Below are 25,860 nucleotides of genomic sequence, written 5' to 3' on the forward strand. Positions count from 1 at the left end.
AGGAACCGAGATGGATGCTGGGATTGATGATGTCATCAGAGGTCGACAGAGGTAAGGCGGAAGTGGTAATGCGTGATCAGGTGGTCGTGGCAGATTCATGGCGGTGGTGCGTCTTTCTTTCTGTAGGAATAAAAAGAGAGAGGTTAGTACCCCGCCATTCCCTTCTGGCATGCGCCTTCGCGCTACAGTTTGGGTCCTTACGCGGCCCCCTAATCGCACGTGCGTGACAACAGGGATGGCTAGATGGTACTGAAGGCACCAGAGAAATCAAAAAACGTAATCCTCACAGTGCTGCCAGCTTTGGCCATGTGCAAAATATGCCTTGTGGAGCTGATAGATAATTACTCATTTGATAAAGTAGACAAAGGCTGATTTCGGGTGTTTAAATTGAGATGGGCCGGTGATTAGATCAGCAACTGTGGACAGCAAATATGGCAAACACAACAAGAAGTGGCATAATGTGACACTGGCTTAAAATGTCTTGAATAAAAGTGACTGGCAAATAAATAATAATAATAGTGATAATAATGAGATTAATCCATTAAGATGGTAGCACGATATAAGAATGGTAAAAAGTAAGTAAATTCCAAAACCAAAGTAGGTCCCCTCAATATGTAAACAGAAAAGTATTAAAGGGAAAAAAATGAAAAATCTTTAAAGTTGATTTGTTAGAGAAATTATTTCAATTAACTGATTTAAAATTAAGAGATGATGATGCTGTACATAAAGTGGCCTTTACTGCAAATGGATTAAAGGCATTATTGTCAGAAAACTGTTCCCTTTCTTATAACATACTTATATTTTCATTAGGGTGAAAGTATACTGTACTTACAATGATGATAAGATAATATCCACCAGAAGCAGCACAGCTGGGTAGTGATGCAGAAAAACAAGTGCTTCAAATTGCTGTAGCATTGTGGTTTTGTAAATAAATTCCATCTACAGGGAAGCTGCCACTTGTAGGCACCTTGCAAGCATAAATCAAATGCTTACCTAGTGTTAAATGTCTGCAGGTCCTTGTTTTTCCCATCCATGTTCATTTTTTGAAAACACAAGATGTCATCTTGTTGATTTCTTCCCGATCAGCTACTTCTTAATAATGAAAAAGCACAGACTTGGAACAGAGTTTAAAGAAGTTATATATTTTTCTGTGTTAAGCCCTAAGATTAATCAATGCAATAAGAAAGTGCTTCATAAAAATGAAAAGATCTTTGAAATTTCTAGATTATTTGAATGCATATTTGTGTGTTTAAGAACCTATTGCTCAGTGTTTTTGTCTTTTTTCTATCTGCAACATCAGCAGTAATCACTATTTCATCATTTGACAAAAGGTTAGGTTAATCCCATTAAAAAGATCGAAAGAACCAAAGAAATGGATAATGTTCTGGTTTGTTTATTTTATTTCTTCCTCCACATAATGAAGTTTCCATGCTGTTGCTGTTTTTACATCCTCCTAACTGACCAAAGGTCTATCATGCTTCTTCTAAGTACTTTTGCACAAACAGATTCAACCACCCACTAAGATGAACTGGGTAAATCATAAGCAGGAAGCTGTCACAGCTCTCTGTGGCTCCTTCTTCTATAATACCAGAAACAGTAAAAATAACAGTAGGTGCCACTGGTACCTGTTGAGGCAAATATGAGAAATGGAATTAGCTCATCACAGTTTCTCCTGTCCTTTATCATCATTTTGTTCAGCATCACATTGAGGTCATCTTCAATAGCACAAGGAAATGCATCTGTCAGCAGGAGATGTATGAATATACATAACATCTGTACTTTCAATAACGCAGCTGTCTCTTGTAAGAGGCATGACATGAAGGAAGCAGTCCGATCAGTCAGATTTACCTTGGAAGGCCACCCCTAGTAAATAACCATTCTCATTATAGTTCTTTTCCAATCATTTTCCGTCATTCATTACGCTGTGCAGGAAATTCAAGATTATGCAAAGTGTTACCTAAACTGTTCAACATAAATCTGTCTATGCCTCAGAGCTCATGTTTCAGGTGGAAGATCTACATTTATTCATGTATTCATTATTTTGTTAATCTAAATGACAGAAATGTAAATAATGCTCAAAGCATTATTACAGGTGAGACATTTGTTTTTAAGACATAGCAGATGTACCCTTATATTCACAAATAACTTACCAATAACTATTTGGGCTCTAGTCTGGTCAGTCTACCCAGATGCTTGAATACAAGTGGAGTCACAACTAATGTGGGGATCATATAATTTATAAATCACCATCTAAAGTCCATGGAACATGCTCCTAAAAGCATTCTCTAACACAAAGGGAAAATAAATCCATGTGAGTACACAGTTGTAGGGAGAGGCAAACTCTAGCTGATTTAAAGCAAAAAGGCCACTTTTTCTCCCACTAACTTCTGAGGCTAAACGCTGTGAAAATAGGGGTGCAGAATAAAAAGAATGGAAATGAACAGTTAATGATGACTGTAACAACAAGTGCAAAAAAGTAACATTAATTCATCCATCCATCCATTGTCTAACCCGCTGAATCCGAATACAGGGTCACGGGGGCTGCTGGAGCCAATCCCAGCCAACACAGGGCACAAGGCAGGAACCAATCCTGGGCAGGGTGCCAACCCACCGCAGAACATTAATTCAATATAGTAAAATAAACACTAAATTCAATGTCAATCTAAACCAAAGGAGTCTGCTGGATAATTGGAGGCATAGATATACTCTAAACATAGAATTTGTCTCTCTATATATATACTGTATTTGCCTGCTTATGCTAAAAATGTGAAATTAAACTTGAGCATTGTACTCCTTGCCCTTCATATGGTATACAACTTCACACAAAGTAATAGTCTTGTAACAAGACCACATATAGTTAACTACATAAAGTACATCTGACACTCTAAGATGGATGTTGTCAGACCCTGTCAGGATAATGTGGTCCAAGACCACACTTCTTCTAATCTTCTGCATCAATGTTTGGAGTTGTTTTGAATAACTAAGCTTTATAAGAGGGAGCAAAAGTAATTGCTCCTGAAGGTCAAGCATGAATTTATCTTTTTGATTCTGTCCTCAAAATAGAAGCAATCAAGAAAGAGGTCTGAAGTAGGTTTTTTGAATCAGCTGTAGCTGCATGGTTTAGCTGATTGGCTGGCTACTGGAGAAAGCTTCAAAGTGTGTGGAAAGTTTATCACAAGCAATTTTACTTACAAAAAATGAACAAACGTGCTACTATTACCAATTCAAAGACAAAGTCCTTTCAACAAAGCCACTCATGATTGCAAAGGATTAAAGTTAAGTTAGAGAAAAAATAAAAAATATAGTTTTCAAGCCCATCACCTGCAATTGGTGCAATATCTGGAATTCACCCAGTCAGAAAACATCTTTGAAAACTGTCACCAAATATCAAATCACACTAAAACAGTTTAGGCATTTGAGCATGTATCCATCTTGAGAAACACAGAGAGATAATGTTTAAGAGACTGAAAGCCTAGGAAGTCAAGTGATGAGAAAGGGGAAAAAAAAGCAGGCTGCAGAAGATGACACCTTGGTCGAAACAGTCAAGAAAGTAATAAAGAAACAAAGCATCCCAATACCAAAAATAGAAATACAACCAACAGATGGAGCATACTGGCCTGTAAACCCCAAAAAAAACCCCACTGACCCTTAAAATCCACCCATCCATTATCCAATCTGCTATATCCTTAATGGTCACGGGGGTCTGCTGGACCAATCCCAGCCAACACAAGGCGCAAGGCAGGAAACAAACCCTGGGCAGGGCGCCTGCCCACCACAGCCTTAAAATCCCTTCACTTAATTGTTTAGAGATTTAACTTTCTTCAACAGAGCAAAGTCTATATGTTGTTTTTCTCCCAAATCCAAAAGATGTATAGGTGGGGCTCATTTTTCAGTGAAGGTGCCTTGCAATAGAGTGGTTACTTCCTGCCTTGTGCTCATGGCCACAACCCTGAATTAAATATAGTAAATGGATGAAATGGTGGATAAAGCAGATGCATAAAAAAAACAACAACCTGCCAAATCAAAGTTATTTTGAAGAAAAATATGGAAATGTGTAATATTACAGAGGCTCTTCCAGGCAGTGCCACAGATACTGAAACAGCACAGAGTGGATAATTGTGAACCTGACAACACCATTCTAGAATCTTGGCTGCTCCAACCTACCAGACGTTAACTGGCCAAAGGCCTTCCTCTGTTACTCTTTTCATGTTGCAGTTCAACATTTTCAATAAACTACTGACACATGGTTTTGAGAATGTTACGTTATGTTATCCTCAATGGTGTTTGTGGCATTAATTATGTTGAGGACATATCCGAATCTTACTCTCTGTGTGTAGACTTCTCTAATGTTAACATTACCTTACCTGGCTAATAATATGTTTCCCTCTTTAGCGAAAGACTAGTGAGATATGCAAATGCACACAAAATTAATTAAACAATGGGTTGCTGATGCCTGGTCTGTCTCATAAAGTCTTTGTGATGCCCTTTGACATTGTCATTATCTGACAAAATACAACCATGTTGATTTAAATGTGAAAGAAACTGACAGTCTGAACAACTACCCACGGCCTATCAAAATATGTTGGCTATGGAATGTCTAACTGAAACATCAACATCTCACATTTAGATTTGTACAGCTTTGAGGCAAAAAGGTTCAAGCTACAAGTTTTATTATGCTAACACGAACATGAAACTCTCATTTATTTTTTTTAATGGGGGTAGGAAAAAATGTCAAAACTATTTTTGCACCTAATACCAGTAACTTCTTATCTGTATCATTGTCAGTTTATTACCCTACGATTTCAACCTTAGGGACCTCTGTATTGTGCTGCCTGCTGAATGAGGTTATGTTTACTTCAAAGCCTTTACTTCAATCCAGTTTGATCAGCAAAAGAGGGATTCACAAAAACATCCTCTTGTGCTCCTATGGAGCTGCAACTGGAAAAGGAATGTGCAATCTAGCTTCTCGACTTTGTTGGTAATAATTAGACAAAGGCATTGATATTTAAGCTGTTATTTATTTATTTGCATTAAACTATTAACAGCTAATGTACTTTGTTACAAAGAATCACACAAACTTGGTGTGTTACCTTTTTATTCAGTCTAAGTAGTAGAAATAAGATACTGATAACCATTTCATTCAAAGGGTAGCTTCTTTTCTTGCTAATTGTGTTCTCAAGTAACATGGAGATATAGTGAGAGACAGAGACATAATATTCTTCAGCAATTTTTAAAAACAGCTAAGGCGGAAAAGTGTCCTCTTTTACAATAGCATCAGCCCCCCCCCCAACCATCCAAAAATAAGCAAACACGCACTGGTAATACACATTATTTTTTACAGTTTCCCATAAGAAAATTTTTCAGATAATTGTCAAGCATGTGAGATTAGGGCATGTCAAATGTAGATGGGTTGACCAAATATTACTGGGAAGAATTTCAAACTGACACCAATAACCCGATTTCAGTTTGCCTCAGGGTGTGGGAGGACCACTGATGTCACTTCTGCCAGGGGCTACAATCAGCCCACCCCTTCCACTATTGCTGTCTCTGACAAGTGGCAGTGGACACTGTCTTTGAAAACTGAGGAATCATGGGCACTGTTTCCCTGAGTGAAACCTTTTTGTTTTTTCTAACATGTCTAAGAAACACTACATGTGTTTTCTTTAAATTCAAATCCTTCTTTCATCGGGACATTAAATGAGGATATCTGGTGGTACTCTAATGCTTTATCTTGTCTTGTTGCTTACACGCTGTTAACAGCTCAAGGTTAATTCTCTAAGATTCAAAGCCTAGTAAACAAAAAGTAAAAAAAAAAAACTGGAAATTCCCCCTTCATGGTCCATCTTCCCCATCATACAGTGCACTCCTGTTCAGTTTTAAAGGCCTGTTACATGAACAGTTTAAAGTATCTTCTATATACCAGAGTTCAGGGTTCACTTGTAGACGGGTAAGAGTAGGACACCTCAGCTGGAAATAGGTGTGCAGCACCTGACACACAGACCATTTTACATTCTATAAAAGTACAGTACATTATTTTTCTAGATTTTCATTTAATATATTCTGAATATAATACACATTATATTTAGAATGTGATAGAAATTTGACAGAAATTCTTATGAAGTGTTGTTAAAAATATTTTAAAAATATATTAAAGCTTATTGCTTATTTTGCAAAACAAATGGCCCATAATGCAGAAACACCACTGGTTGTACTCAGTAAAATATAACAATAAATAAACTCTGTGATCACCAGGGGGAGTGCCAGCTCCCCAAATACCTGACACAACAGACACAGACACAAATGCTGCACAACACAAGGCTTTTATTTAGTGGGAAACATTTCCTGTTGTTTCCCACCAGCACCAAACACAGTACAGAAACAAAAAAACAGTCTTCCGACTGCATTCCTCATGTCCTCTCCCTCCTGACTCTGGCTCCCCGAATACAGTGAGGTAGCTTCTATTGTAGAGCACCCGGAAGTGCTCCAGGTGACCCAAGATCTCCTTCCAGCAGCAATTTGGGGTGTGGTGGCATTCCTGCTATGAAGGACTCTTCCGTTCTCCATGCGCCCCCTGGCACATGACCAAGGGCCCCAACAGGGCTGATCTCCCAAGCTCCAAACCTGTGGCACTGTCCTAAGCCAGGGGGACTACCCTCTGCTGTTCTGGGGAATGTAATGCCCCGTGTAAGCTCTCTCCCCTGATCCCTCCTTCATGCAGGTGGTCCCGGCCTGGTAGAAGTCACGGCTGTCCATTACAACACAAAAAAAGCAAAAGTTATTCCTACAAAATGAAAAAAGTGTTGATAGTCTGTTTAATCTTCGAGTATTGAATGCTTTCTTTAAAATGACTTTGAATATCACACTTTAGGAGAATTTACAGTTAACTTACAGGTTTATATACTGCTCATTTTAGGTCTGCATTATTTTGTTTTGAAAAAAAAAACCACTGCAGTTACTGACAGGTAGCTGTCAGTAACTATAATCTATAATAAGTTAATATTGATATAAGCTGACAAAGTGATTACAAAGCACTCTACTCACAGATTGTAAACAACCCCAGTAAAGGCATCATACAAGATATTATAAATCTCTGTACAATTTAATTGAATGCAGATCATTTAATATACAATGGTGTTGTACCCAGAAAATGAGAAAATATTTAATAAGAGAAGTAAATCATATCCTTTATAATGTAATCATTTACAATTATGTTATTCTTAGTTGCTTATTAACAATGTATATGTATTAGGCAGTCAATAAACATATTTGACACTGCTGATGTACTTGGTTCTCATATAAAGTCGCATCATTCATCTGCAAAGTATTGTATTACTAAAGTGAAATTAATTGCAGAGTTTACATAGCATATGAAAGAAAACTGAATAAAGAAATTCAAAACATGAATTTAGTTACAGTATATTGTTGATAAATCTGAAGTTAAGCTTTGTTTGGCTTTAGAATAAACTCGCTCAGCTCTCCCTCTTGTGTGATATCCAAAGCAACTACTGGAGGTATGCGATAGGAAGAAGATTTTGGTTAAAATACCTCCTTGATGATGAGACACAGTTTCTAAAGTAGGCCCATAGGCATTGATGAGAAAAGAGCAAAGGAAAACTACAGTATAAATTTATGTGAGGATTAGCATGTTCTGTGATGCAAAATGAAAAAATACAAGAGAAGGATCAGATGGATGTCAAGATTGTCAAGTAGTGACGAAAGGAAGAATTATGAGTTAAGAGAAAGACATGGTGACGAGGTGGTATGTGTTGAATTGAAGAGAAATAGACCACATTGGTTTGGGCATTTACAGTAAATGCCAGAGGACGATTAGGTGAAGAGGTGCATTATGATAGAGGTAGAACAGATGAGGCCAATATAAATACTAAAGAATATGTGATTGAACGTGGAAATGGATAACAGGAAAAGTAAGATTTGAAGCTCATTTGACTAATGTTTGTAAACCTGGAAATTTAACAATAAACCAGTCATGATCTTGGATTTCCTTTGGACACACTGGCTTTCTTCTTTGTTTAACAACATACTGTCCATGTGATGAAAGATTTTTATAACTATGCTTGTGCACAGTCTGCAATATATATGCCTCATTCAGTGTAACATTTAACTTCATGATTCTAAATTAAGCTCTGGGCCTACACAAGCCTGAATAACTTTTTTAGAATGTGGTGTGGCATGCTAGCGTTACATCATCTTAAAACTAGATTCCTGGGTTCACATTTGCCCTGAGTACTGTCGGTGTGGAGTTTGATTAAAATAATCCACATTATTACTCTATTAAAGTTCCATCTATTTTAGAATTCATAAGAAGCCTTAACAGTAAGAGACTGACACAGTGTACCACCGAGGTAACTCTTTTTACTATTATTATATTTTTTCAATTAAACTGCACTGCACACATTTCTACCACAAGATGGCATTTAAAAGTTCAAATTACAAGACTATACCATATAAAAAGAAGTGAGGCCTGTTTATAATATAGTCCTGCATTTCAAATTTAGATAAGACTAAAAAATCACTACTTGCACATTACATGTTCAACATGCGAAAAAAAAACTGAAGAAAGACAAATGTGCAAATGGAACCAAATGCACAAGAACACCTGCAACCCACAATTCAGGGTAGGACTGAAAGCCTTGACAATTCCAGATAATATGCAGATGGGTGTTCCAGGCATAATCTCATGATTGTATGACATAAAGATTTGGTTTCTTGTTCACTAGAAAAAAATAAACATGTTTTAGCCTAATTTATACATTTGATTGAAAATTATTCTAAATATGCCTCGCTAACAAAAACAGTGTCTGTTTCATTAATATATTAAAATTTAGTGAAAGGTGTGCTGCTGCCCAAAGAACTTTCAGTAGTGATTCATCAAATCAAAGGTGCGCGTGAATGTGGCACTGAGATTCGTGGGCTGTAACACACGGAATGCACACACAGTTTAACATGGAAGTGCTATTCCTTTAATAACAACAAAGACAAAAAAAAAACAATTTCTCTATTCATGGGTATGTCCAAAACTTTTTAAAAACATAAGAATTCATTAATATTATTTTAGAACAAACATGATGTGGTGTTAATTGATTTTTTTTCTGTATTTCTATTTTTTATTTTCTCTGTATTCTTTTTAAAGTAAATGGTTGTATCTGTTGTTACTAATTTACAGTATGTTTGTTTGAGTAGAATGCCATTGTAATGTTCTGGTTTTTGAAAAAATAAAATACAAAAAAAGAAAAAGTCAGATCTTATTTGTGCCACAGATAACAAACCTATTTTTCAAAACACTTGCTTTCTTTTTGATGAAATGTTCCTTCTATCACACGTGTGACTATAATTATATATAATAATTGTAATTACTTGACAGACCGGGTTGGCGCTGTACTTTAACTCTCCTCTTTTCCCCACTGAACAACTGAACAATCATCCTGATAATGATCACTTCCAGCTTATGATGTCAACTCTTGGTTCGACCCCTCAAAGTCCCACCTCCATGTAATGTCACTTCCAGTTCTTAGAATATCACCTGCTTATTACATCACTTCTCCAGTTTTGATGTCACTATACTGGTTACCTGTGTCATTCAGAATTGACTTTAAAATACTGCTTATGGTTTACAAAGCCTTAAATAATCTTGCTCCATCTTATATATAGGAATGTCTGACATCTTATATTCCAGATCGTAACCTTAGATCTTCAAATGAGTGTCTGCTTAGAATTCCAAGAGTTAAACTTAAAAGAAGTGGTGAGGCGGCCTTCTGCTGTTATACACCTAAAATCTGGAATAGCCTGCCAATAGAAATTTGCCAGGCTGATACGGTGGAGCACTTTAAAAAAACTGCTAAAAACACATTACTTTAACATGGCTTTCTCATAACTTCATTTTAATTTAATCCTTGTGCTCTGCATATTCAATTAATTATCATTACTATTCATGGTGTTTGCTCCAAAATCTGTACTAACCCCTACTCTCTCTTCTGTTCTTTTTCCGGTTTTCTGTGGTGGTGATCTGCGCCACTACCACCTAATCAAAGCACCATGATGTCCCTACATTGATGGATTAAAGGCCAGAAGTCCATGTGGCCGTCATCATCAAGTCCTTCCATGAAAACCCTGAATACAATGAGGACTCATCATTTATGTTAGGTAGAATGCCTGGAGGGGACTGGGCAGTCTCATGGCCTGGAACCCCTGCAGATTTTATTTTTTCTCCAGCCGTCTGGAGTTTTTTTTTGTTTTTTCTGTCCTCCCTGACCATCGGACCTTACTCTTATTCTATGTTAATTAATGTTGTCTTATTTTAATTCTTACTTTATCTTTTTTTCTCTTTTCTTCATCATGTAAAGCGCTTTGAGCTACATTATTTGTATGACAATGTGCTATATAAATAAATGTTGTTGTTGTTGTGATCAGTTCTCTTTTGGACTCAAGTCTGTAAAGACCAAACTACAAACGCTCAACTTTTACTAAATGGGGATTGTCTCCAACACTTTGTATTTGTTCTTGTGTATTTTATTATCCTTCTTAGTTTGAGCTTTGCTCACATTATTTTTGACTATGTATTTTACGTCTTGTTTTGGCTTCAAATTACGTATTTTTACTCTCTCAGGCAGTTTCCCTGTTGCCTCTCAAATCCTCATCAGTACGTTGACATAACAGTCATCTACTCAAAGAAAAGTAGTTATCATGCATATCATTTTTTTAACTCATTGACACAATTAATTAAGAACACAATACTAGATGCAAATGAATATTCTGTATATGAGTTTAGGCAGATCTTGTATATTGAAACAGGAGAGGCATGCAAAGCCAAAACAGAGTGGTCTTTGGTGTCAAAAGCTGCACTTTAGTGTAACAACATAATAACTGCAGTGTTTCCTTTATCTAAAGGCATTAAAATTTTAATTGAGAACATAAGCTAATGCAGTGTATTTACTATGACCAGTGTGAAAGTCAGACAGAAGCTTCTTGAGTAAATCATAATGAGTAAGGTGAGATTATTATTTTCAAATAATTCTGAAAAAAGGTACATTACAAGTACTATAATTCTATTGTTATTGCATTCATTTGGGTTTTCAGACACTTGCAAGTAGGAGGAAACTAAAATGCTACAACAAAAATGGTAATACCACATCCAAGCAAAAAAGGGTGCTACTGGAAGCATCTTCCCCTCCATTGTTTCCAGGAATTATCCCATCCCTTCCGCCTTAGACTGGATATAAAAAAGGACAAAGTTGGAACTCGGCATTCATGTGTGGAAACTTCATCTGAGTTTTTTTTTGTTTGTTTAAGTGCTTCAACACACACGAGGGGCCTCATGTATAACGGCGTGCGTAGAATTCACACTATAACATGGTGTACGGACAAAAGCAGAAATGTTCGTACGCACAAAAAAATCCAGATGTATAAATCTGTGCATTCGCCAACTTCCACATTCTTCCGCTCCATTAATCCCGGTCAGCATGAAAAGTAACGCATGTGCACACACCTGCTGCCATTCCCCAAACTCCTCCCAGAATTAAGCCTCTTTGAATATGCAAATCAATATAAATAGCCCTTAAGCTCAGCATTCTGTGAAAAGGCAATGGCAAAAGCACAGGGGGAATAGAAGAATTTCAGCGAATGCCAAGTGGAGGCATGGAAAAATGTACTATTTGTTGGTTTAAAGAATTGTATAAACAACAAAAGGAAGTTGATTGAGTGACATAGATTGTTGGAGAAACTCGAAAGCTCAAGTTCACAAAGTCACACAGTGCCCAAAATAAAAAAGAAGTTGTCAGATATCAAAGTTGCCGTGAAAAGGCAAGTCGTAACCAACCGTCTGAGTGTCATATGAAAGCTTATTAGGGTACAGAGAAAAGAAAAAAAAAATAGGGACACAGTGAGAAAAAAGCTTGAAATGTCAACTTTAATCTAGAAATTTCCACTTTAATCATGTAGTTTATTTTGTCATTAAAGTAGAACATCATAAACTTCATCTTAAAATCGTTTAATTTACTAGTTTCTCAAATCCCATCGTAACTAAAGTAGTATGTTAAATGCTTTGTTTTGTATGTGTTCTTTTATGTGCTCTATGTGTATGAATCACTACGTGCTTCTTAAACCGGCTTTCTCTTCCTCCGACAGGACACAGAATCTATTACATTCATGATATTACAGCTCTCTGAAAAATGTAAATACTGAGATGTATACTTACTATCATTTTCATGATGATAGGAGTTAAAACATGTATTTAATATGGGAACACGGTGGTGCAGTGATGGTTCATGCCTCATGCAAGATGCTTGCTGCGCCATGCGTGACCTTCGATGAAATAATTTATTGCAGCAGTACTGTCTCTTTCAAATGTACTAACCCCCAATTCCTGTCCTTCCTTTTCTTTCTCCAAGTACCCAATCGCCACACAATCAGCTCTGAAATAGCCGTTAAACCATCTATAAGCTTAGAACGCAGATTCTTCAAAACTTTTATGGGACATTGAAATATCTTCGTAGTACATGTTTAATTATTCTATCCATCTATCCTTCCAGTGTCGTGCCAGCCCCAGAAAGAATACAGCATGAGGCAGCAGCAGTACGTGAACGGAGCATGAGGTCCTTGCTAGCGCTGCAACACCATGTCCTCACATGTTTAATTATTAACAATATAGATTATTTAAAAGAAGTTAAAGTTTTATCTGTTTAATATAATAAACATTTTGCTGCATTTCATCTTAAAAATGATATCATAGTCATATGTAAATACGCACTTTATAAAGTGGCTCAGGTTGGGCAATATTGTAACTGTATCGCAGGTTTATTGTGAGGTAATGGTACTTATAAGTACAAACAGTTCTACAAGGAGCACCTGATGGACTGATTGATTGCATTTAAAGTTCTTGGGATGAAACTGTTTTTGAACCACAAGGTCCGTACAGGAAAGGCTCTGAAGTGTTTGCCGTATGAGAGCAGTTCAATAGACAGCATGGCTGAGGCAGCATGTGCTTGATGCTGTATAGCGATAATTCTCTTTCCGATCAGCTGCTGTAGAGCTGTGATTCCACACTAAGATACAGTGATATAAATACTCAGAGTGGTGCAATGAGAATAATATGGTACAAGGTGATCCGCTGTGGCAACCCCTAACGGGAGCAGCTGAAAGCAGAAGAAGATGGTGCAGTGAGAGTAACAACACTAGAGCAGCTATGGTATTTGGAATAGTTTGGCTACTCCGTGGACCATTATATTGTTACAGATTATTTACAATCAGATGCCTTAAACTAATAAACAATATGCGGTTAATTTCAGTGTATATGATAAAGTTGCGTCAGGGATGTAGATCTAAAAAAGAAAGGGAAACTACACAGGAACAGTAGCACTACTTTGACGCTGAGTGCAGCCAGTTTGCGAAGCCAAGTGGAGAACTTGCACACGCCAGGGTTTGAGCTACTGTGAAAATGTGCATGGCTTTTCGCTAAGTTTAGGTTTTATACATCGCGATTTGAACGTGGAAATGGGAGTATACAAAATTTTTGTGCGTACACACCGTTTATACATGAGGCCCCAGGTCTGTGATTGCTGTGACATGTTTGGTCACTGTTTTTTGTTTTTTATACCATCATGGCACCCCAACTCATCTTCTTGTGTCTTTTCTTTTCTTACATGTCTAACTCTTATTTTGTTAATAGTGGTAAGATAAAAGTCACTCTTACTACATTAAAAAGTGTGCCAGTTAATAACAGTTTATTTATAATGTTATAAATGGCTACTGCCAGAACACTTTTAGGTGTAGGGAACCATGTTGATATTATAAACAGTTCATGACTGTTTGTTTTTTGTTTTTTTGGGGAACAGGCTTTACATGTTCAGAGATAAATGTGGAGAATGCACAAAGTGGATAGGTAGAACAAAGATTTCAAGCCAATAAAAAAATGAAAACTAGTTCTAAATGTATTATTCATTATTTACATTTATTTCTCTTCTTAATTTTTCCAACATGGGATTTTCATTCCCTACTCTTTTCCATGCAGTTTTCTTATTCTTCTTCCTTTTTGCTATTTTGGATACTTGACTAACACTTACATTTTTAACATAAAAACATCATTAATAATAATGATTATGATAATAAGTTGAACATGGAAAGATTTAGCTTACTGATTTAGCAGATGTGTAAAATATTTGTGTATTCATTCCTGGAATATATCAACGCTATGTAAATATAACTATCTGTCAAAAATGCTGAAAAATTCATTTATAAACAATAAAAATTGACCATTTTTCTACAAATTAGCAATATCTAATATGAGTGCCTTAATGGGTGAGAAAACACCTACATTTTTAGAAGTGATGTCACTAATTATTCTAAATCTGCCTCCTCAACCAGTATTTCATGATTCATGAGCTGGTAAAACTATTTGGTGCTTTTTCAACTAAAGGAATAGTGTTAGATTTACACTACACAAGGCAGGTTTCAGTGAGGTGGCAAAGATTAGATTGTGTCCTTAGTATAATGTTGTCAACCAAAGGAGCTTTTCTTTCCCATTTAGATATTTTATATAGATATATTGTGACAGGTGGCCACGGCCATTACCTGGCCGGGACATCAATGAAAAATTAGGACTGGGGGAAAGAGGATTGCTGAAGCTATATCTCCCCTGGGACGCTACAGGGCAGCACTCCTGGGCAGCTGTGGCACCACAGACTCCCACAGGGCACAGGAGGAGGACAAAGCTTGCTGGGAGAGGAGTGGAGGCGACAGAGAACGAGAGAAAGAAAGAAGGAAGAAGGGACTAAGCATTATAGCTTGTGTGCTTGATATACTGTGCTTTGTAGAGGGGAGCAAGGGCTGCCCCAGTTAAATAAAAATATGTGCTTAATTGGACTTGTGCCTCTGTGCCCGGGTTTGTGGAGCTGTATGCCATGGTATTCTACTATTATATATATATATATATATATATATATATATATATATATATAACAAGGGGCAATTACTTTTTATACTGTATATATGTGTGTGTAATATATATATATATATACAGTATATATACACAATTTTAAGGATTTTCTCAGAGCTTCATCAACAATCAGCCCACCCACTCCTGACATACAGAAATATTAGTCAGGTACCTTGTGCCCTTACTGGATATCCAGCAGAATTCAAATCTCTACTGTGGAATAAGCCTAATAACTGAATAGCTGTAGCATGAACGTCCTTCTACATCATTTTGTACACATCAATTCTTAGTCAGTTGGTGGTCAGCGGATCTGTATAAACGCATGGTCGTTTTTGATTTGCTGCTCAGTCTGTATAAAAAACAAATAGTCAGTGAATCTTCATCATCAATATCATCATTACTGAAAATAAAAACTAATTAAAAACATATGAGTGTAAATCAAAAAGTAAAGGCAATTTGACGATTATACAGTAACCGTAATGGAAACTGACAGCAAGTTCACAATGGCTTATGGGTAGTTTGAACAAGTATAACACAGCACTCTGCCGTTAGTCTAGTTGAAGCCAAGATCAAATGAACATGGACACTCCACTACAGGATTGCACCATTGTTGAACAACTCAACATAGAGAGATGTCTTTGGGCAGAGGAATGTGAAACCTTCTCAAATTCACCAAAGGATGTTGGCTTAACATAGAAGTGAAAACTTCATGCCTCAACAAAAAGTTTTAAATGGGTAAAATGATAAGTTAATTAGTTTTTGAACTGCAGGAACAACAATTAGAACACTTTAAAAATGAGTTATGCCGCGATTTTGGGAGGTTGGCTATGAGGTATGACATGTCAAGGAGCAATAGAATGCCATGCAGACATGCAACAAATTCATGAGCTGCACTGTACACATTACAAAAAACATAAAATATTACTCTTTTTGAAGGTTTTTATGAAAGGAATGAATACCATCTACGGCTTATACACTAAACGTTCTACTACATAAAGTAACCTTTACTGCAATTATCTTGAAAAAAATGTCTTAACTATTTTCTTTTATCTCTGGGGTGCTATTCTTATAGTGCTGTAAATGAATTAAAAGCGTTTATGATATGCCTGAAAATATAACCAATTCATTTATTGTGTTAATGGTGTCCACATGTGCACCAATAAGACTATTATAGTTTACCATTTATGTAAATTATACTGATCTAGCAATGCTCCTATGCTTGCTGGCCTGAAGATCAATTTAAGATCTTTGTTTGTATCTCAGGTGCAGTGAACCTTTTAAAACATTGATATCTGGTAACATGATAATGATGCATTTTTAACACATAATAACAGGTTCTAATACAAAGCCATAATTTCTGAAATCCCATGCATCATTTTATGTTTGCCAAGTGTTTGTCAATAATGACTATAATTAGTGTATACATAGTAAATATATACCAATCAGACACAACATTAAAACCACCTGCCTATTGAAGTGTATGTTTCCCTTGTGATGCTAAAACAGCTCTGACCCATTGAGGCACGGACTCCACAAGATCTTTGAGGAGTTCTTTGGTATCTGGCATAAAGATGATAGCAGCAGATTCTTTAAGTCCTGTAAGTTGTGAGTTGGGATCTCCAAGGATTAGACTTGTTTTTCTAGCACATCCCACAAATGCTCTTCCTCTATCAGACTGAGATCTGGGGAATCAGGAGGTGAAGTCTACACTTTGTATTCTCTGTCATGTTCCTCAAACCATTTCTGAGCAATTTCTGAGGTGTAGCTGGACGCATTATATTACTGAAACAGGCCTACTGCCATCAGGGAATACCAGGAAAGGGTACTTGACTTGCAACAATTTTTGGTAGGTAGTTGTTATCAAAGTAACATTGATATGAATAACAGAACCCAAGGTTTCCCAGCATAACATTTCCCAGAGCATCTCACTGCCTCCGCCAGCTTCCCTTCCTTCCTTTGTGCATCCTGCTGCTGTCTCTTCCACAGGTAAACAATGCACATGAACCCGGATGTCCACATGATCTAAAAGAAAGTGAGATTCATCAGATCAGGCATCCTTCTTCTATTGTTCAGTGTTACATTTCTGATGCTCACATGCCTATTATAGGCATTTTCATTGGTGGACAGGATTCAGTTTGGGCACTCTGGCCACTCCGCAGCAACGCAGCCCCATACGTATTAAGCTGCGATGCACTGTATGATCTGGCACATTTCTCTCAAGGCCTGCTTTAAGTTTTAAGTAATTTGTGCTTCAGTAGTTCTTATGTGGGATTGAACCAAATGGGCTACTCTTTCCTCCTTACTTGAATCAAGGAGCCTTTGGCACCCATGACCCGGTTGCTGGTCCACTGTTTTGACCACTTTCAATATGTACTAACCACTGCATAGCAGTAACAACCCCCACCGTTTTTGAGATGCTCTGACCTAGTCGTCATGCTATCACAATTTGGCCTTTGCCAAAAGTTGCTCAAATCCTTACTCTTGCACATTTTTCCTACTGACTACACAATACCTCCAAGAACTAACTGTTCACCTGCTGTCTAATATATCCTGCCCTTTGGCAGGAGCCATTTTAATGAGATAATCAATGTTATTCACTTCACCTGTCAGTAATTTTAATGCTCTGGCTGATTGGTATAAGTGTCACATGGTACTGAACTGTATTAACTTAACTCATTTGTGTGGAGCAATGTTTTATAGAAGGACAAAATGACATCCCTCTACATTTTTCATTTATGTTTAAGAAATGTGAGAGTCATGATGGAAGGATGTAAGCATCACAAAACCTTTCCTAAAAGCAAATGCAGTCTTATTGGTGTCATCAGCTACAATTAGCCACAATAAAAAAAGTATGGTTAAATGGACAGAATTGTGTCAAATGTAATCTATGAATATGATACAACGTGGGCAGCTAGAACAACAGTACCTATCACATTAAAGTCACAAATCTAATACAGTAAAGAAAAAAAATGTAGTGGTATGATTGTTTAAGAAATTAGGTGCATAAATGTTGTAGGAAAGCTTATCTGAAACCCATTATCCATAACAACCAAAGAAGTTGGCTCACACTGACTAAAAGAGACACTGAACACATTACATTCAGATTGCGAGAAACAGGAGAGTAACTGTCAATGTAGACGAAGGAGAGGCCAGGAGCACACACTGATACAGTGCATTGCCACACCTACCACATGACAAATCAACTCAGGATCCCCAGATTAGGACCCAAGTGCAGCCATGCAACGGGTGACACCTCAGCACCACACTAGTTCCGATGGAATGGAACAGTGTGAGGTTTTTTATGGTAGCTGGAGAGCAAATTCTGCCACCATCCCCCAGATTTTTCCTGCAGGTTGGAGGGCTTACTTGCAGGGCTGGATGCAGATTAACATTATACCCAGGACAAAGCAATTGCAGGTTAAGGGCCTTGCTCAGGGGCCCAATGGAGTAGAGTCACTTTGGGCATTTACGGGATTTGAACCGGCTACCTTCCAATTTACCAGTGCAGATCCCTGCCTCAGAGCCACCACTCCGCCTGTGTAGAGGAAGACCAACAAAAATACAAAACCTTTAGTAAATCTGAATCTGAAAACAATGGGGTTATGTATGTTGCAAGTGATTTTCATATAGAATTTGTGTTTATTAAAAATGATGTCTTTTCTTGTTGATGGGTTCAATTACTATGCAATATGTTCCTTTGAAGATGAACATTAGTGCTTACTGTAAAGCACTTCCTTCTGCTTAATAATATCTAATACAATTTACTTTTATTAAGGGCAAATTTTAATAACTAAGTATTATAACGATCAATCACACTTTTATGACAAAATGTATACATACAATGAAGCAGAATAAGCAAAACTTTGATATAATGTATGCACAAACAACGTACGATAAGGTTAAACTAGAGAGTAGGGGTGTTTTATGCAAAAGAAGCCCGTTAACAAGAGTTAATGATATTAATTTTGAATTCATCATCTGTGTTTTAATGGTATGCAGCCTTTTCTTCTGTTCAACCAAAACAACTTCGAATGAATAATCATATTTTTAAAGATACTTTGCAAATTTTTATGTGTTTCTTACATCGGAAAGCTCATCTCACTGATTTCATGCATCACATTTTAAAGAGCAGACCTGCATGATACGCTCTTTCGTCGCATACTCAACACCCACTAAGTCCCCCTTTCCTCTCCTTGTTTTTGATCTTCATATGTTCATAAGGATAATGACTACAAATTAAGGATGAAGGTGAGTGATCACAATGTGGCCCACCCACCCCAGCTGGCCTTTTTAACTTCCCTTCTATGTATGTCTTTCTTACTAAGCCGAAGACCTAATGAACTCCAAGAGAAAGATATCAAGTGAAATAAAAATAGGTGACTAGGAAGTATCAAGTTTCAAGGTCATCCCAGATTCTTTCAGTGAAGCCATTGTACTTATTACTTCTCACCTGGGGACTTTGGTGATACCCATACAGGTAGGCTGTGCAAAATGTGACTTAGAAAACCACAGAAATACACCATGAATGTGTCACTTCATCATTAACAAAAGTCTTTTAGGGTGCATATACCAAGTATATATGTATGTTAGCATACAGTTATGCGACTTGGAGAGTTCTGTTTCAGTTCTGGCGATCTGCTTTTTCAAATTAATTTAACAGAGAGATATACAGTAAGTAATAAATCCGGTTACTTATTATACGATGACCTAGTGGTCCTTATTTCGATGCTCAACCTGAGACTGACAGTTGAGCCACTGTTTTGGAAAATGATTTGGCTAATAATAATAGATACATATTTATGAACATTATAGATATCGTTTTTTTAATTACATATTTGATTATATGTTTTTTTGGTTTTAAATAAAGCTCAATATGTTGCTGAGCTCTCTTCTGGTTGAGTTTTTACCCTTCAAAAGAGACATTTAAAAATGCCGCTTCTGTGAAAACAGAAGTTCTTTTCTTTCACATCATAAGTTTTTAATGGGCACTTTAAATGATTCATGTCAATCAAACATCTGCTAAGCATTTCCCTTGTCAAGAGCAGCACCTGTTGACCTCCGGCTGACCTTAATAGGTAAGAGGAGTGGTGAGTGCATAGGCCCAGAGGTTTCTGGTTTCAGACTGCCGGGCTGAAAAGTGGAATTGAAGCTTTATGGCGACTGTTTACCTTTGAACAAACTCACTTGTGAGTGATGTGAGCAGCTAGTCTTTTTTTCCCCTTCTTCTTTTTTCATTGCACACACAGAAAAAAAAATGTTTCACTGGGGACCGGGAGGTGAAATTTTTCTCATCCAAATGGATTGCAATTTCCCTCCATTTAGCACCTGAAGGTAATTAGCTTGAAGAGATTGCGGAGTGAGAAACACGTTCATGGAACATTAACTCTCATACATTCTCCAGTTGCAGGGAATTAATAGGAAAGATTAAAGTTTAAAGAGAGCAAAATGCCATTACCTCACAAACCACCTCTCTGTGGCACTTACTATCTCTTGAAAACCCAAACTCACTTTCCTTTCTTTTTGTATAAGTCTATACATCATAATAGCACTGCCGCAAATATGAGGCTACTGGGCTCATCCTCTGTGTGACTGAAAGTGCTCTGCAGATTTCTGTGTGTGACTCTGTTAAAAAGGCCCAATAGCCTGCAGCTTCATTTTTTCTCCCTAACAGCTTCTTGCTTGCTTTCTCTGTCCTGTGACGCGTTACGCTAATTACTACCCTGGCACCCGTTAATCTGGGCAGCATGCTGAGTAAATGTAAATGCAAAATCCAATTTCATAAAGGTCTTAATGGTAAATTATCACCCTAAATAACACAGATCTTGTTAATTACACTGTGCTCTCTTTCTAGAATTTTCTAATGTGTTTCTTTACGCTAAAAATTCCCTTGGTGCCTTTCTAAAAACAACAGCATGATTTTCTTTTTTTTTTAATTTATTACAATTTTTTTTTGCTACTGTTGTTGCTATTAAGAGAAAGCTAATATAGGCTAGTAGTGGCAATGAATGTTCGAGGCCATACACCTCAGAGATTCAATCACAGCTTCTGATTTTCAGGGTGAAAAAAATGAAATTGAGACATGGTAGAATTTATTGCCCAGAAAATTCCATTCTACTATCTGATTTGAAAAGTCCAGTCCTCCTAGCTTCAGAAAATCTATTTTCCACATTTTAATACCCCGCGTAACAGTCTTCATAATTCATTCGAGTGTGTTAAGCGCAGTTTTATTAGATCTGAAACAAATTTTGGTGGGAGATCCTATAGGTCATTAACCATGGAGTAATTTTATCCTTGTTTCCCTAATGATGCCATAATGGCGAGTGAATTTCTTAACTAAAGACCAAAGAACATTTTGAAGGTCAGCTTCATCTGCAAGCTCCTTCAAGCGCTTCTCAGAGAGATTGGAAAAGTCGGAGATTTTTGAAGAGTCATTAATAACGTTAAAGCTGAAAGCCTATTTGCGTTCTCGCTTTCTACCTTTTAATTTCATACTCTTTTTTTCACTTTCTCTCTCCTTCCCTCTCCTCTGTTCAGCAGTTACCCTCATGCAGAAAAAATGGAGTGCCGAGCGGGAGGGCAAAAATGGCAGCGCAGTGACATACAGATCCCAGATGTGATGCCGCAATAATTTAAATTTTATGCCTTTGTTATCACTTTAATCATTTTCTTTATTCGTTTTGTTTCAGCGATCAGATAGAGACACCTGATAGGGCGAAATATCAGGGGAACAATTTTTATTTGGAATGTGGTGAGAAGTCTAATTAGAATTTGAATTTTGCTGAGCCTTGAAATGGTTGGTACTTTATCCTGATCACCTTAGATATTGTTCCAAGTCAATCATTTGTCATAGTGCAGCATGCTGGGAAGGCTCTTGTTAATCAACTCTCCGGTTCTTCCACCTTTTTGCTGTCCTTGCATTTCTGTCCAGCTTAAAAGTCTCATGCAAGGATAAGTGTAGTTTACATTGGAAAACATTGTTGTAATCATGAGGCTGATCATTATTAATACAAGAGCAATTGCTATTTGTGCACATGCATGCTCATCTGTGATTGAACACTACTTGTGAGGAAGACACATTTCATTTCATGCAATATTACATTAACTGAATAATAATAACTGTAACTACTCAGTCATATAGTGGCATTAATAATACATTTTGAACAGGTAAACAAAAATGTTTCTTCAAACTTTCATATGATTCACTTTAATGTATTTCTTTACCAGCTTTTTCTTTCAGTTTCCTGATATTACTGACTATCACAGAATTTTAGTTTTTATGGCAGATTTCTTTTAAAGTCTTTTTTTTCTATAGTGCATACTGTATTCCAGTCCTAACAAGCCATTGTCAGTATTGCAAAAATCACTTATTATAAATTACTACTAAAGAATGTGTTTGTATACTGAATAATTTTCAAACTTAGAAAATGACACATTAGTTTAATTGAATTAATGAAATGATTACATTTCAATTCGAGAATCAGTTTAATATTAAATTAAAGATAACTGTTTTTTTCTGAAAGAATACACTTGTGAGAAATTTAACTGTACAAATACATGTATTTATTTGAAATGAGTCAGTTGTCTGTGAAAAAGAGAACAATAACATACACAACAAAAGTGCCATTTACATCTCTGTTCCACCCTTTTATCTTTAAAGAGGAAAGTATAGCCGGCTGAGAGCTGCTTATAAAATCATTTCAAACTTCTGATAAATGGAGAGCACTTACTTGGAAGAGTTACTTAATAGACTTTTTAACATTCACATTGGCCCGTTCAAGTTTAGTAATTGCAAGTAGTATTGTTCAAAAATGACATATTTGTTTGTTGCAAATAAAAGTGATAAATAAACTTCTTATGCAGGTAATTTAAATAATGATTGCTGTAGAAGATGTATTTGAAGTGCAATGAGTACACTTCAGTAGCAACAAACTCAAACCTCTAAAAGAGACCCCCTCAATATTATAATCAGAATTGAGCACCTAATATTTGTAATTTAAAAAAAAAAAAACTTTATTATTCCCTAAAAATGTATACATTTGTGTCTGTGTTATTTTTAAACAGACCTTACCTGAAATCCCACCAGTTCTGAATGTGCAGACTTGCACACTCAGCCTTTCTGCCCTCTCTCTGTTTTAAATGAAAGATCTGTTTTCTCATTTTTATTTAGGAATCTCTTTACTCGGTTGCTTGTCACTCACTATAATTGAAAAAATAAGAGAGATCTCAGATAATAATTAAAATGAATTATATTTTTACTGCAAAGTCTTCACAAGGTCACTGATCCTTTCGATGGTTACATTGTAAAATGAAACACCTTTGAGCATGCCCTCCTTACACCCTGAAGATTAGCCACATAAATAAATTATACCCAGGGACAAAGGAGCATCATCTCCCACATGGGTCCTGCGGCAGCTTGGGTGATGGCATCTTTGTCACTGCCTGTCAGGACTAAGCACATCTTAGGAAGGAAGAGCATTCCCTGAGAATTGTAGAAGCATTTTATTCCCCAACTGCAAGAAGGTCTTTTTAAAAAATTGAAGCTGACAACCGTTAACATTTAGAAATGTACCAATAAATGGCTTTTATGCCAAGATATTATATTGCATTCTAGTATATTGTGGAGAATGTAGGGCTCCAAATATTATCAAACTTATTAACAGTAGTAAATGTGAGAAGCTGCTTCAGGTTCCTTTTTCAGAACAACAATAAAGGAATTTCATCAGCCCTGCTCGATTATTATTTTACAATGCATTGTTATTCAGATTTTGTCATGCTGTTAATGTCTGAAGTTTATAGCTGTGCATTGTTGTCTTGGTGCCTATTCAAAATAATGCATACAATAAAGAAATGTGCTGTAAAAGTAAAAAAAATAAATAAAAAGACAAACAAAAATTCTTTATTTATAGTAGTCTAGTTCACATTCAAACATGCAGAATTTCAGTTATACAGAGTTTAACATACTTTCCGCTTTATTAAGCAAATAAGTGTATATGTAATAAATTATCACTTTAAATATGTTCAACTTTAGTTTTAATGCAACCCAAATCACGTAAGTATCAAGCAATAAATAAATATTGTGAACTGACCGAACTAAACTTTTAATTTAAAAATGGCAGCAATATTGTCTTTTGATAGTGAATTAGAAATATGTAGCAATTTCTGATTATATCCCCCCCGATGATATTCATATACAAAGTATACTATATATATTTCCATTTACTTTTTCATAAAACTATGTGTTACCCTGAGTAATAAAAGACTTGAACAAAAATCTTACCTGCCCAGTGTCATGATAAGCAGCAACATTCCAGAACATTTCCAATATTGCAAAATACTGAAGAGAAAAAGGGGAGAAGAATGTGAAAAAATGTACCTTTAATAGCTGACAATTCTTTTTTTTTTTTTTCCTTTTCAGCAACAAGTTTAATTGGAAAAAACTAGGAATCTCTTTGAACAGGGAAAAAAAATAAAATCGGTCTGACAAGATGATAGATTACCTGTAACTCTACCTGACACAGAAATTAGGGTTTTTTAATGATAGGCTGCCTCTTCTTGGACATGAAATTCAAATGCTCTCCAAAGTCTACCTTCAGCCGTCACTTGTCTCCTGCAGTCGTACAATCCAAACGCAGGCACTTTATCTTTGTCACTGCAGAAAGGACATTGTTATTACCGACAAGCCTTTGTATTAACCAATCTCATACTTAATAGACGACACATCTCATTCAGTCCTGCTACATTGTTAGCTTGTGTTCAATTTAAGAAAACATATACTTGGCAAAAGAAATTAAAAAAACAAGGTAGAAAAGCTCAGGCTAAATGTATTTTGTACGAGTTTGTGTCTAAAGGTTGTTAGAAGTGTGGCTTTAAAACATAATGAATAGAAAACCAAATAATTTAATCTGCTAATCAAACCAAAGGGGACAGGGTGAATATCATATTACATATTTAATTGATCTAAGGTGCTGTCAAAAGAATTCTCTGAAAGCTATTGGACAATAGTAAACTTTTTTTCTTTGTTACACTGTAAATTACTTTAGTGTAACAAACACAGGAAGCTAATTAAGTATTTTTATTTGTTAAAAGACACGGTCTTATAGTGATTCTTTTGATAAATACTTTAAGCCATTAACTCAGTAATGACTGATGGGGTGCATATCATGGGAGTGCTCCTTGTGGAGTTTCTTGTCTGTGATAATGGACCCATGTGTTACTATAAATGCTTCTCATAAGTCAATGTATTGATTATTACTGACTATAGGACACATCTTTTGCTAGAGAATTACTAATAAAATGAATACAAGTTACAGTAAGATTGCTATTTTTCAAACCGTAGTTATTTTTCACAATCGCGGTATACATTATTTTGCCATGGGAAATTGTGTTCTTATGTAAAGCTTTTTTTTTATTTAACCATACCTGCTCTGTGGTTTAACATGCTCTGTGGGGCATTGATGCAAGTATAAAAAAGCCTTATTGAGCACATCACTTTCAAGCAGTTTGAAGTTTGTGATTTCAGTAAACATGCCTTCCGTGTTTCAGAGATATGTTTATGGCAACCAAAGAAAATCAAAAGCATTAAATTTTACTAATTTTTGGCACCATTTTTCCTTTTAAGTTGTTTACTCACAGACAGCATTGTGAGCAGAGTTTTCGTGTAAATTAGAATGTAAAATTACATAAAGCCATGCATGTATCTGAATCTATTTAGTAGAGTGAAAAATAGAGCCATATAGTTTTAGCAAGAGAATTGCTCTAACAAACTGAATAGTGCTTATGTAGGGAGAAACATTTGCACTGCTTCATGAAACCTTCTTTATGGGTTTGAATCTTGTGCCTGATCATTGTTACTGTGGAGTCTACACTTCTTCCTCAAGTAAATGTGGGGACTCCTTCCACATCCCCAAAACACA

At 36.3% G+C, this 25,860-nt stretch overlaps 1 long non-coding RNA gene across 1 annotated transcript in view; it reads right to left on the reverse strand.

The window, feature by feature from the left end:
• Positions 1 to 24,531, reverse strand: part of LOC120519073 — a 43,038-nt gene extending 18,507 nt beyond the window's left edge. The window contains exons 1-2 of the long non-coding RNA XR_005631379.1: positions 24,445 to 24,531; positions 24,225 to 24,281 (exon numbers count right to left, since the gene is read on the reverse strand). This is a non-coding gene — a long non-coding RNA (uncharacterized LOC120519073). The remainder of the gene's footprint in view (positions 1 to 24,224; positions 24,282 to 24,444) is intronic.
• Positions 24,532 to 25,860: the final 1,329 nt, after the last annotated feature.

Source organism: Polypterus senegalus, chromosome 1, assembly GCF_016835505.1.
Source record: "Polypterus senegalus isolate Bchr_013 chromosome 1, ASM1683550v1, whole genome shotgun sequence".
Lineage (NCBI taxonomy): Eukaryota > Metazoa > Chordata > Cladistia > Polypteriformes > Polypteridae > Polypterus > Polypterus senegalus.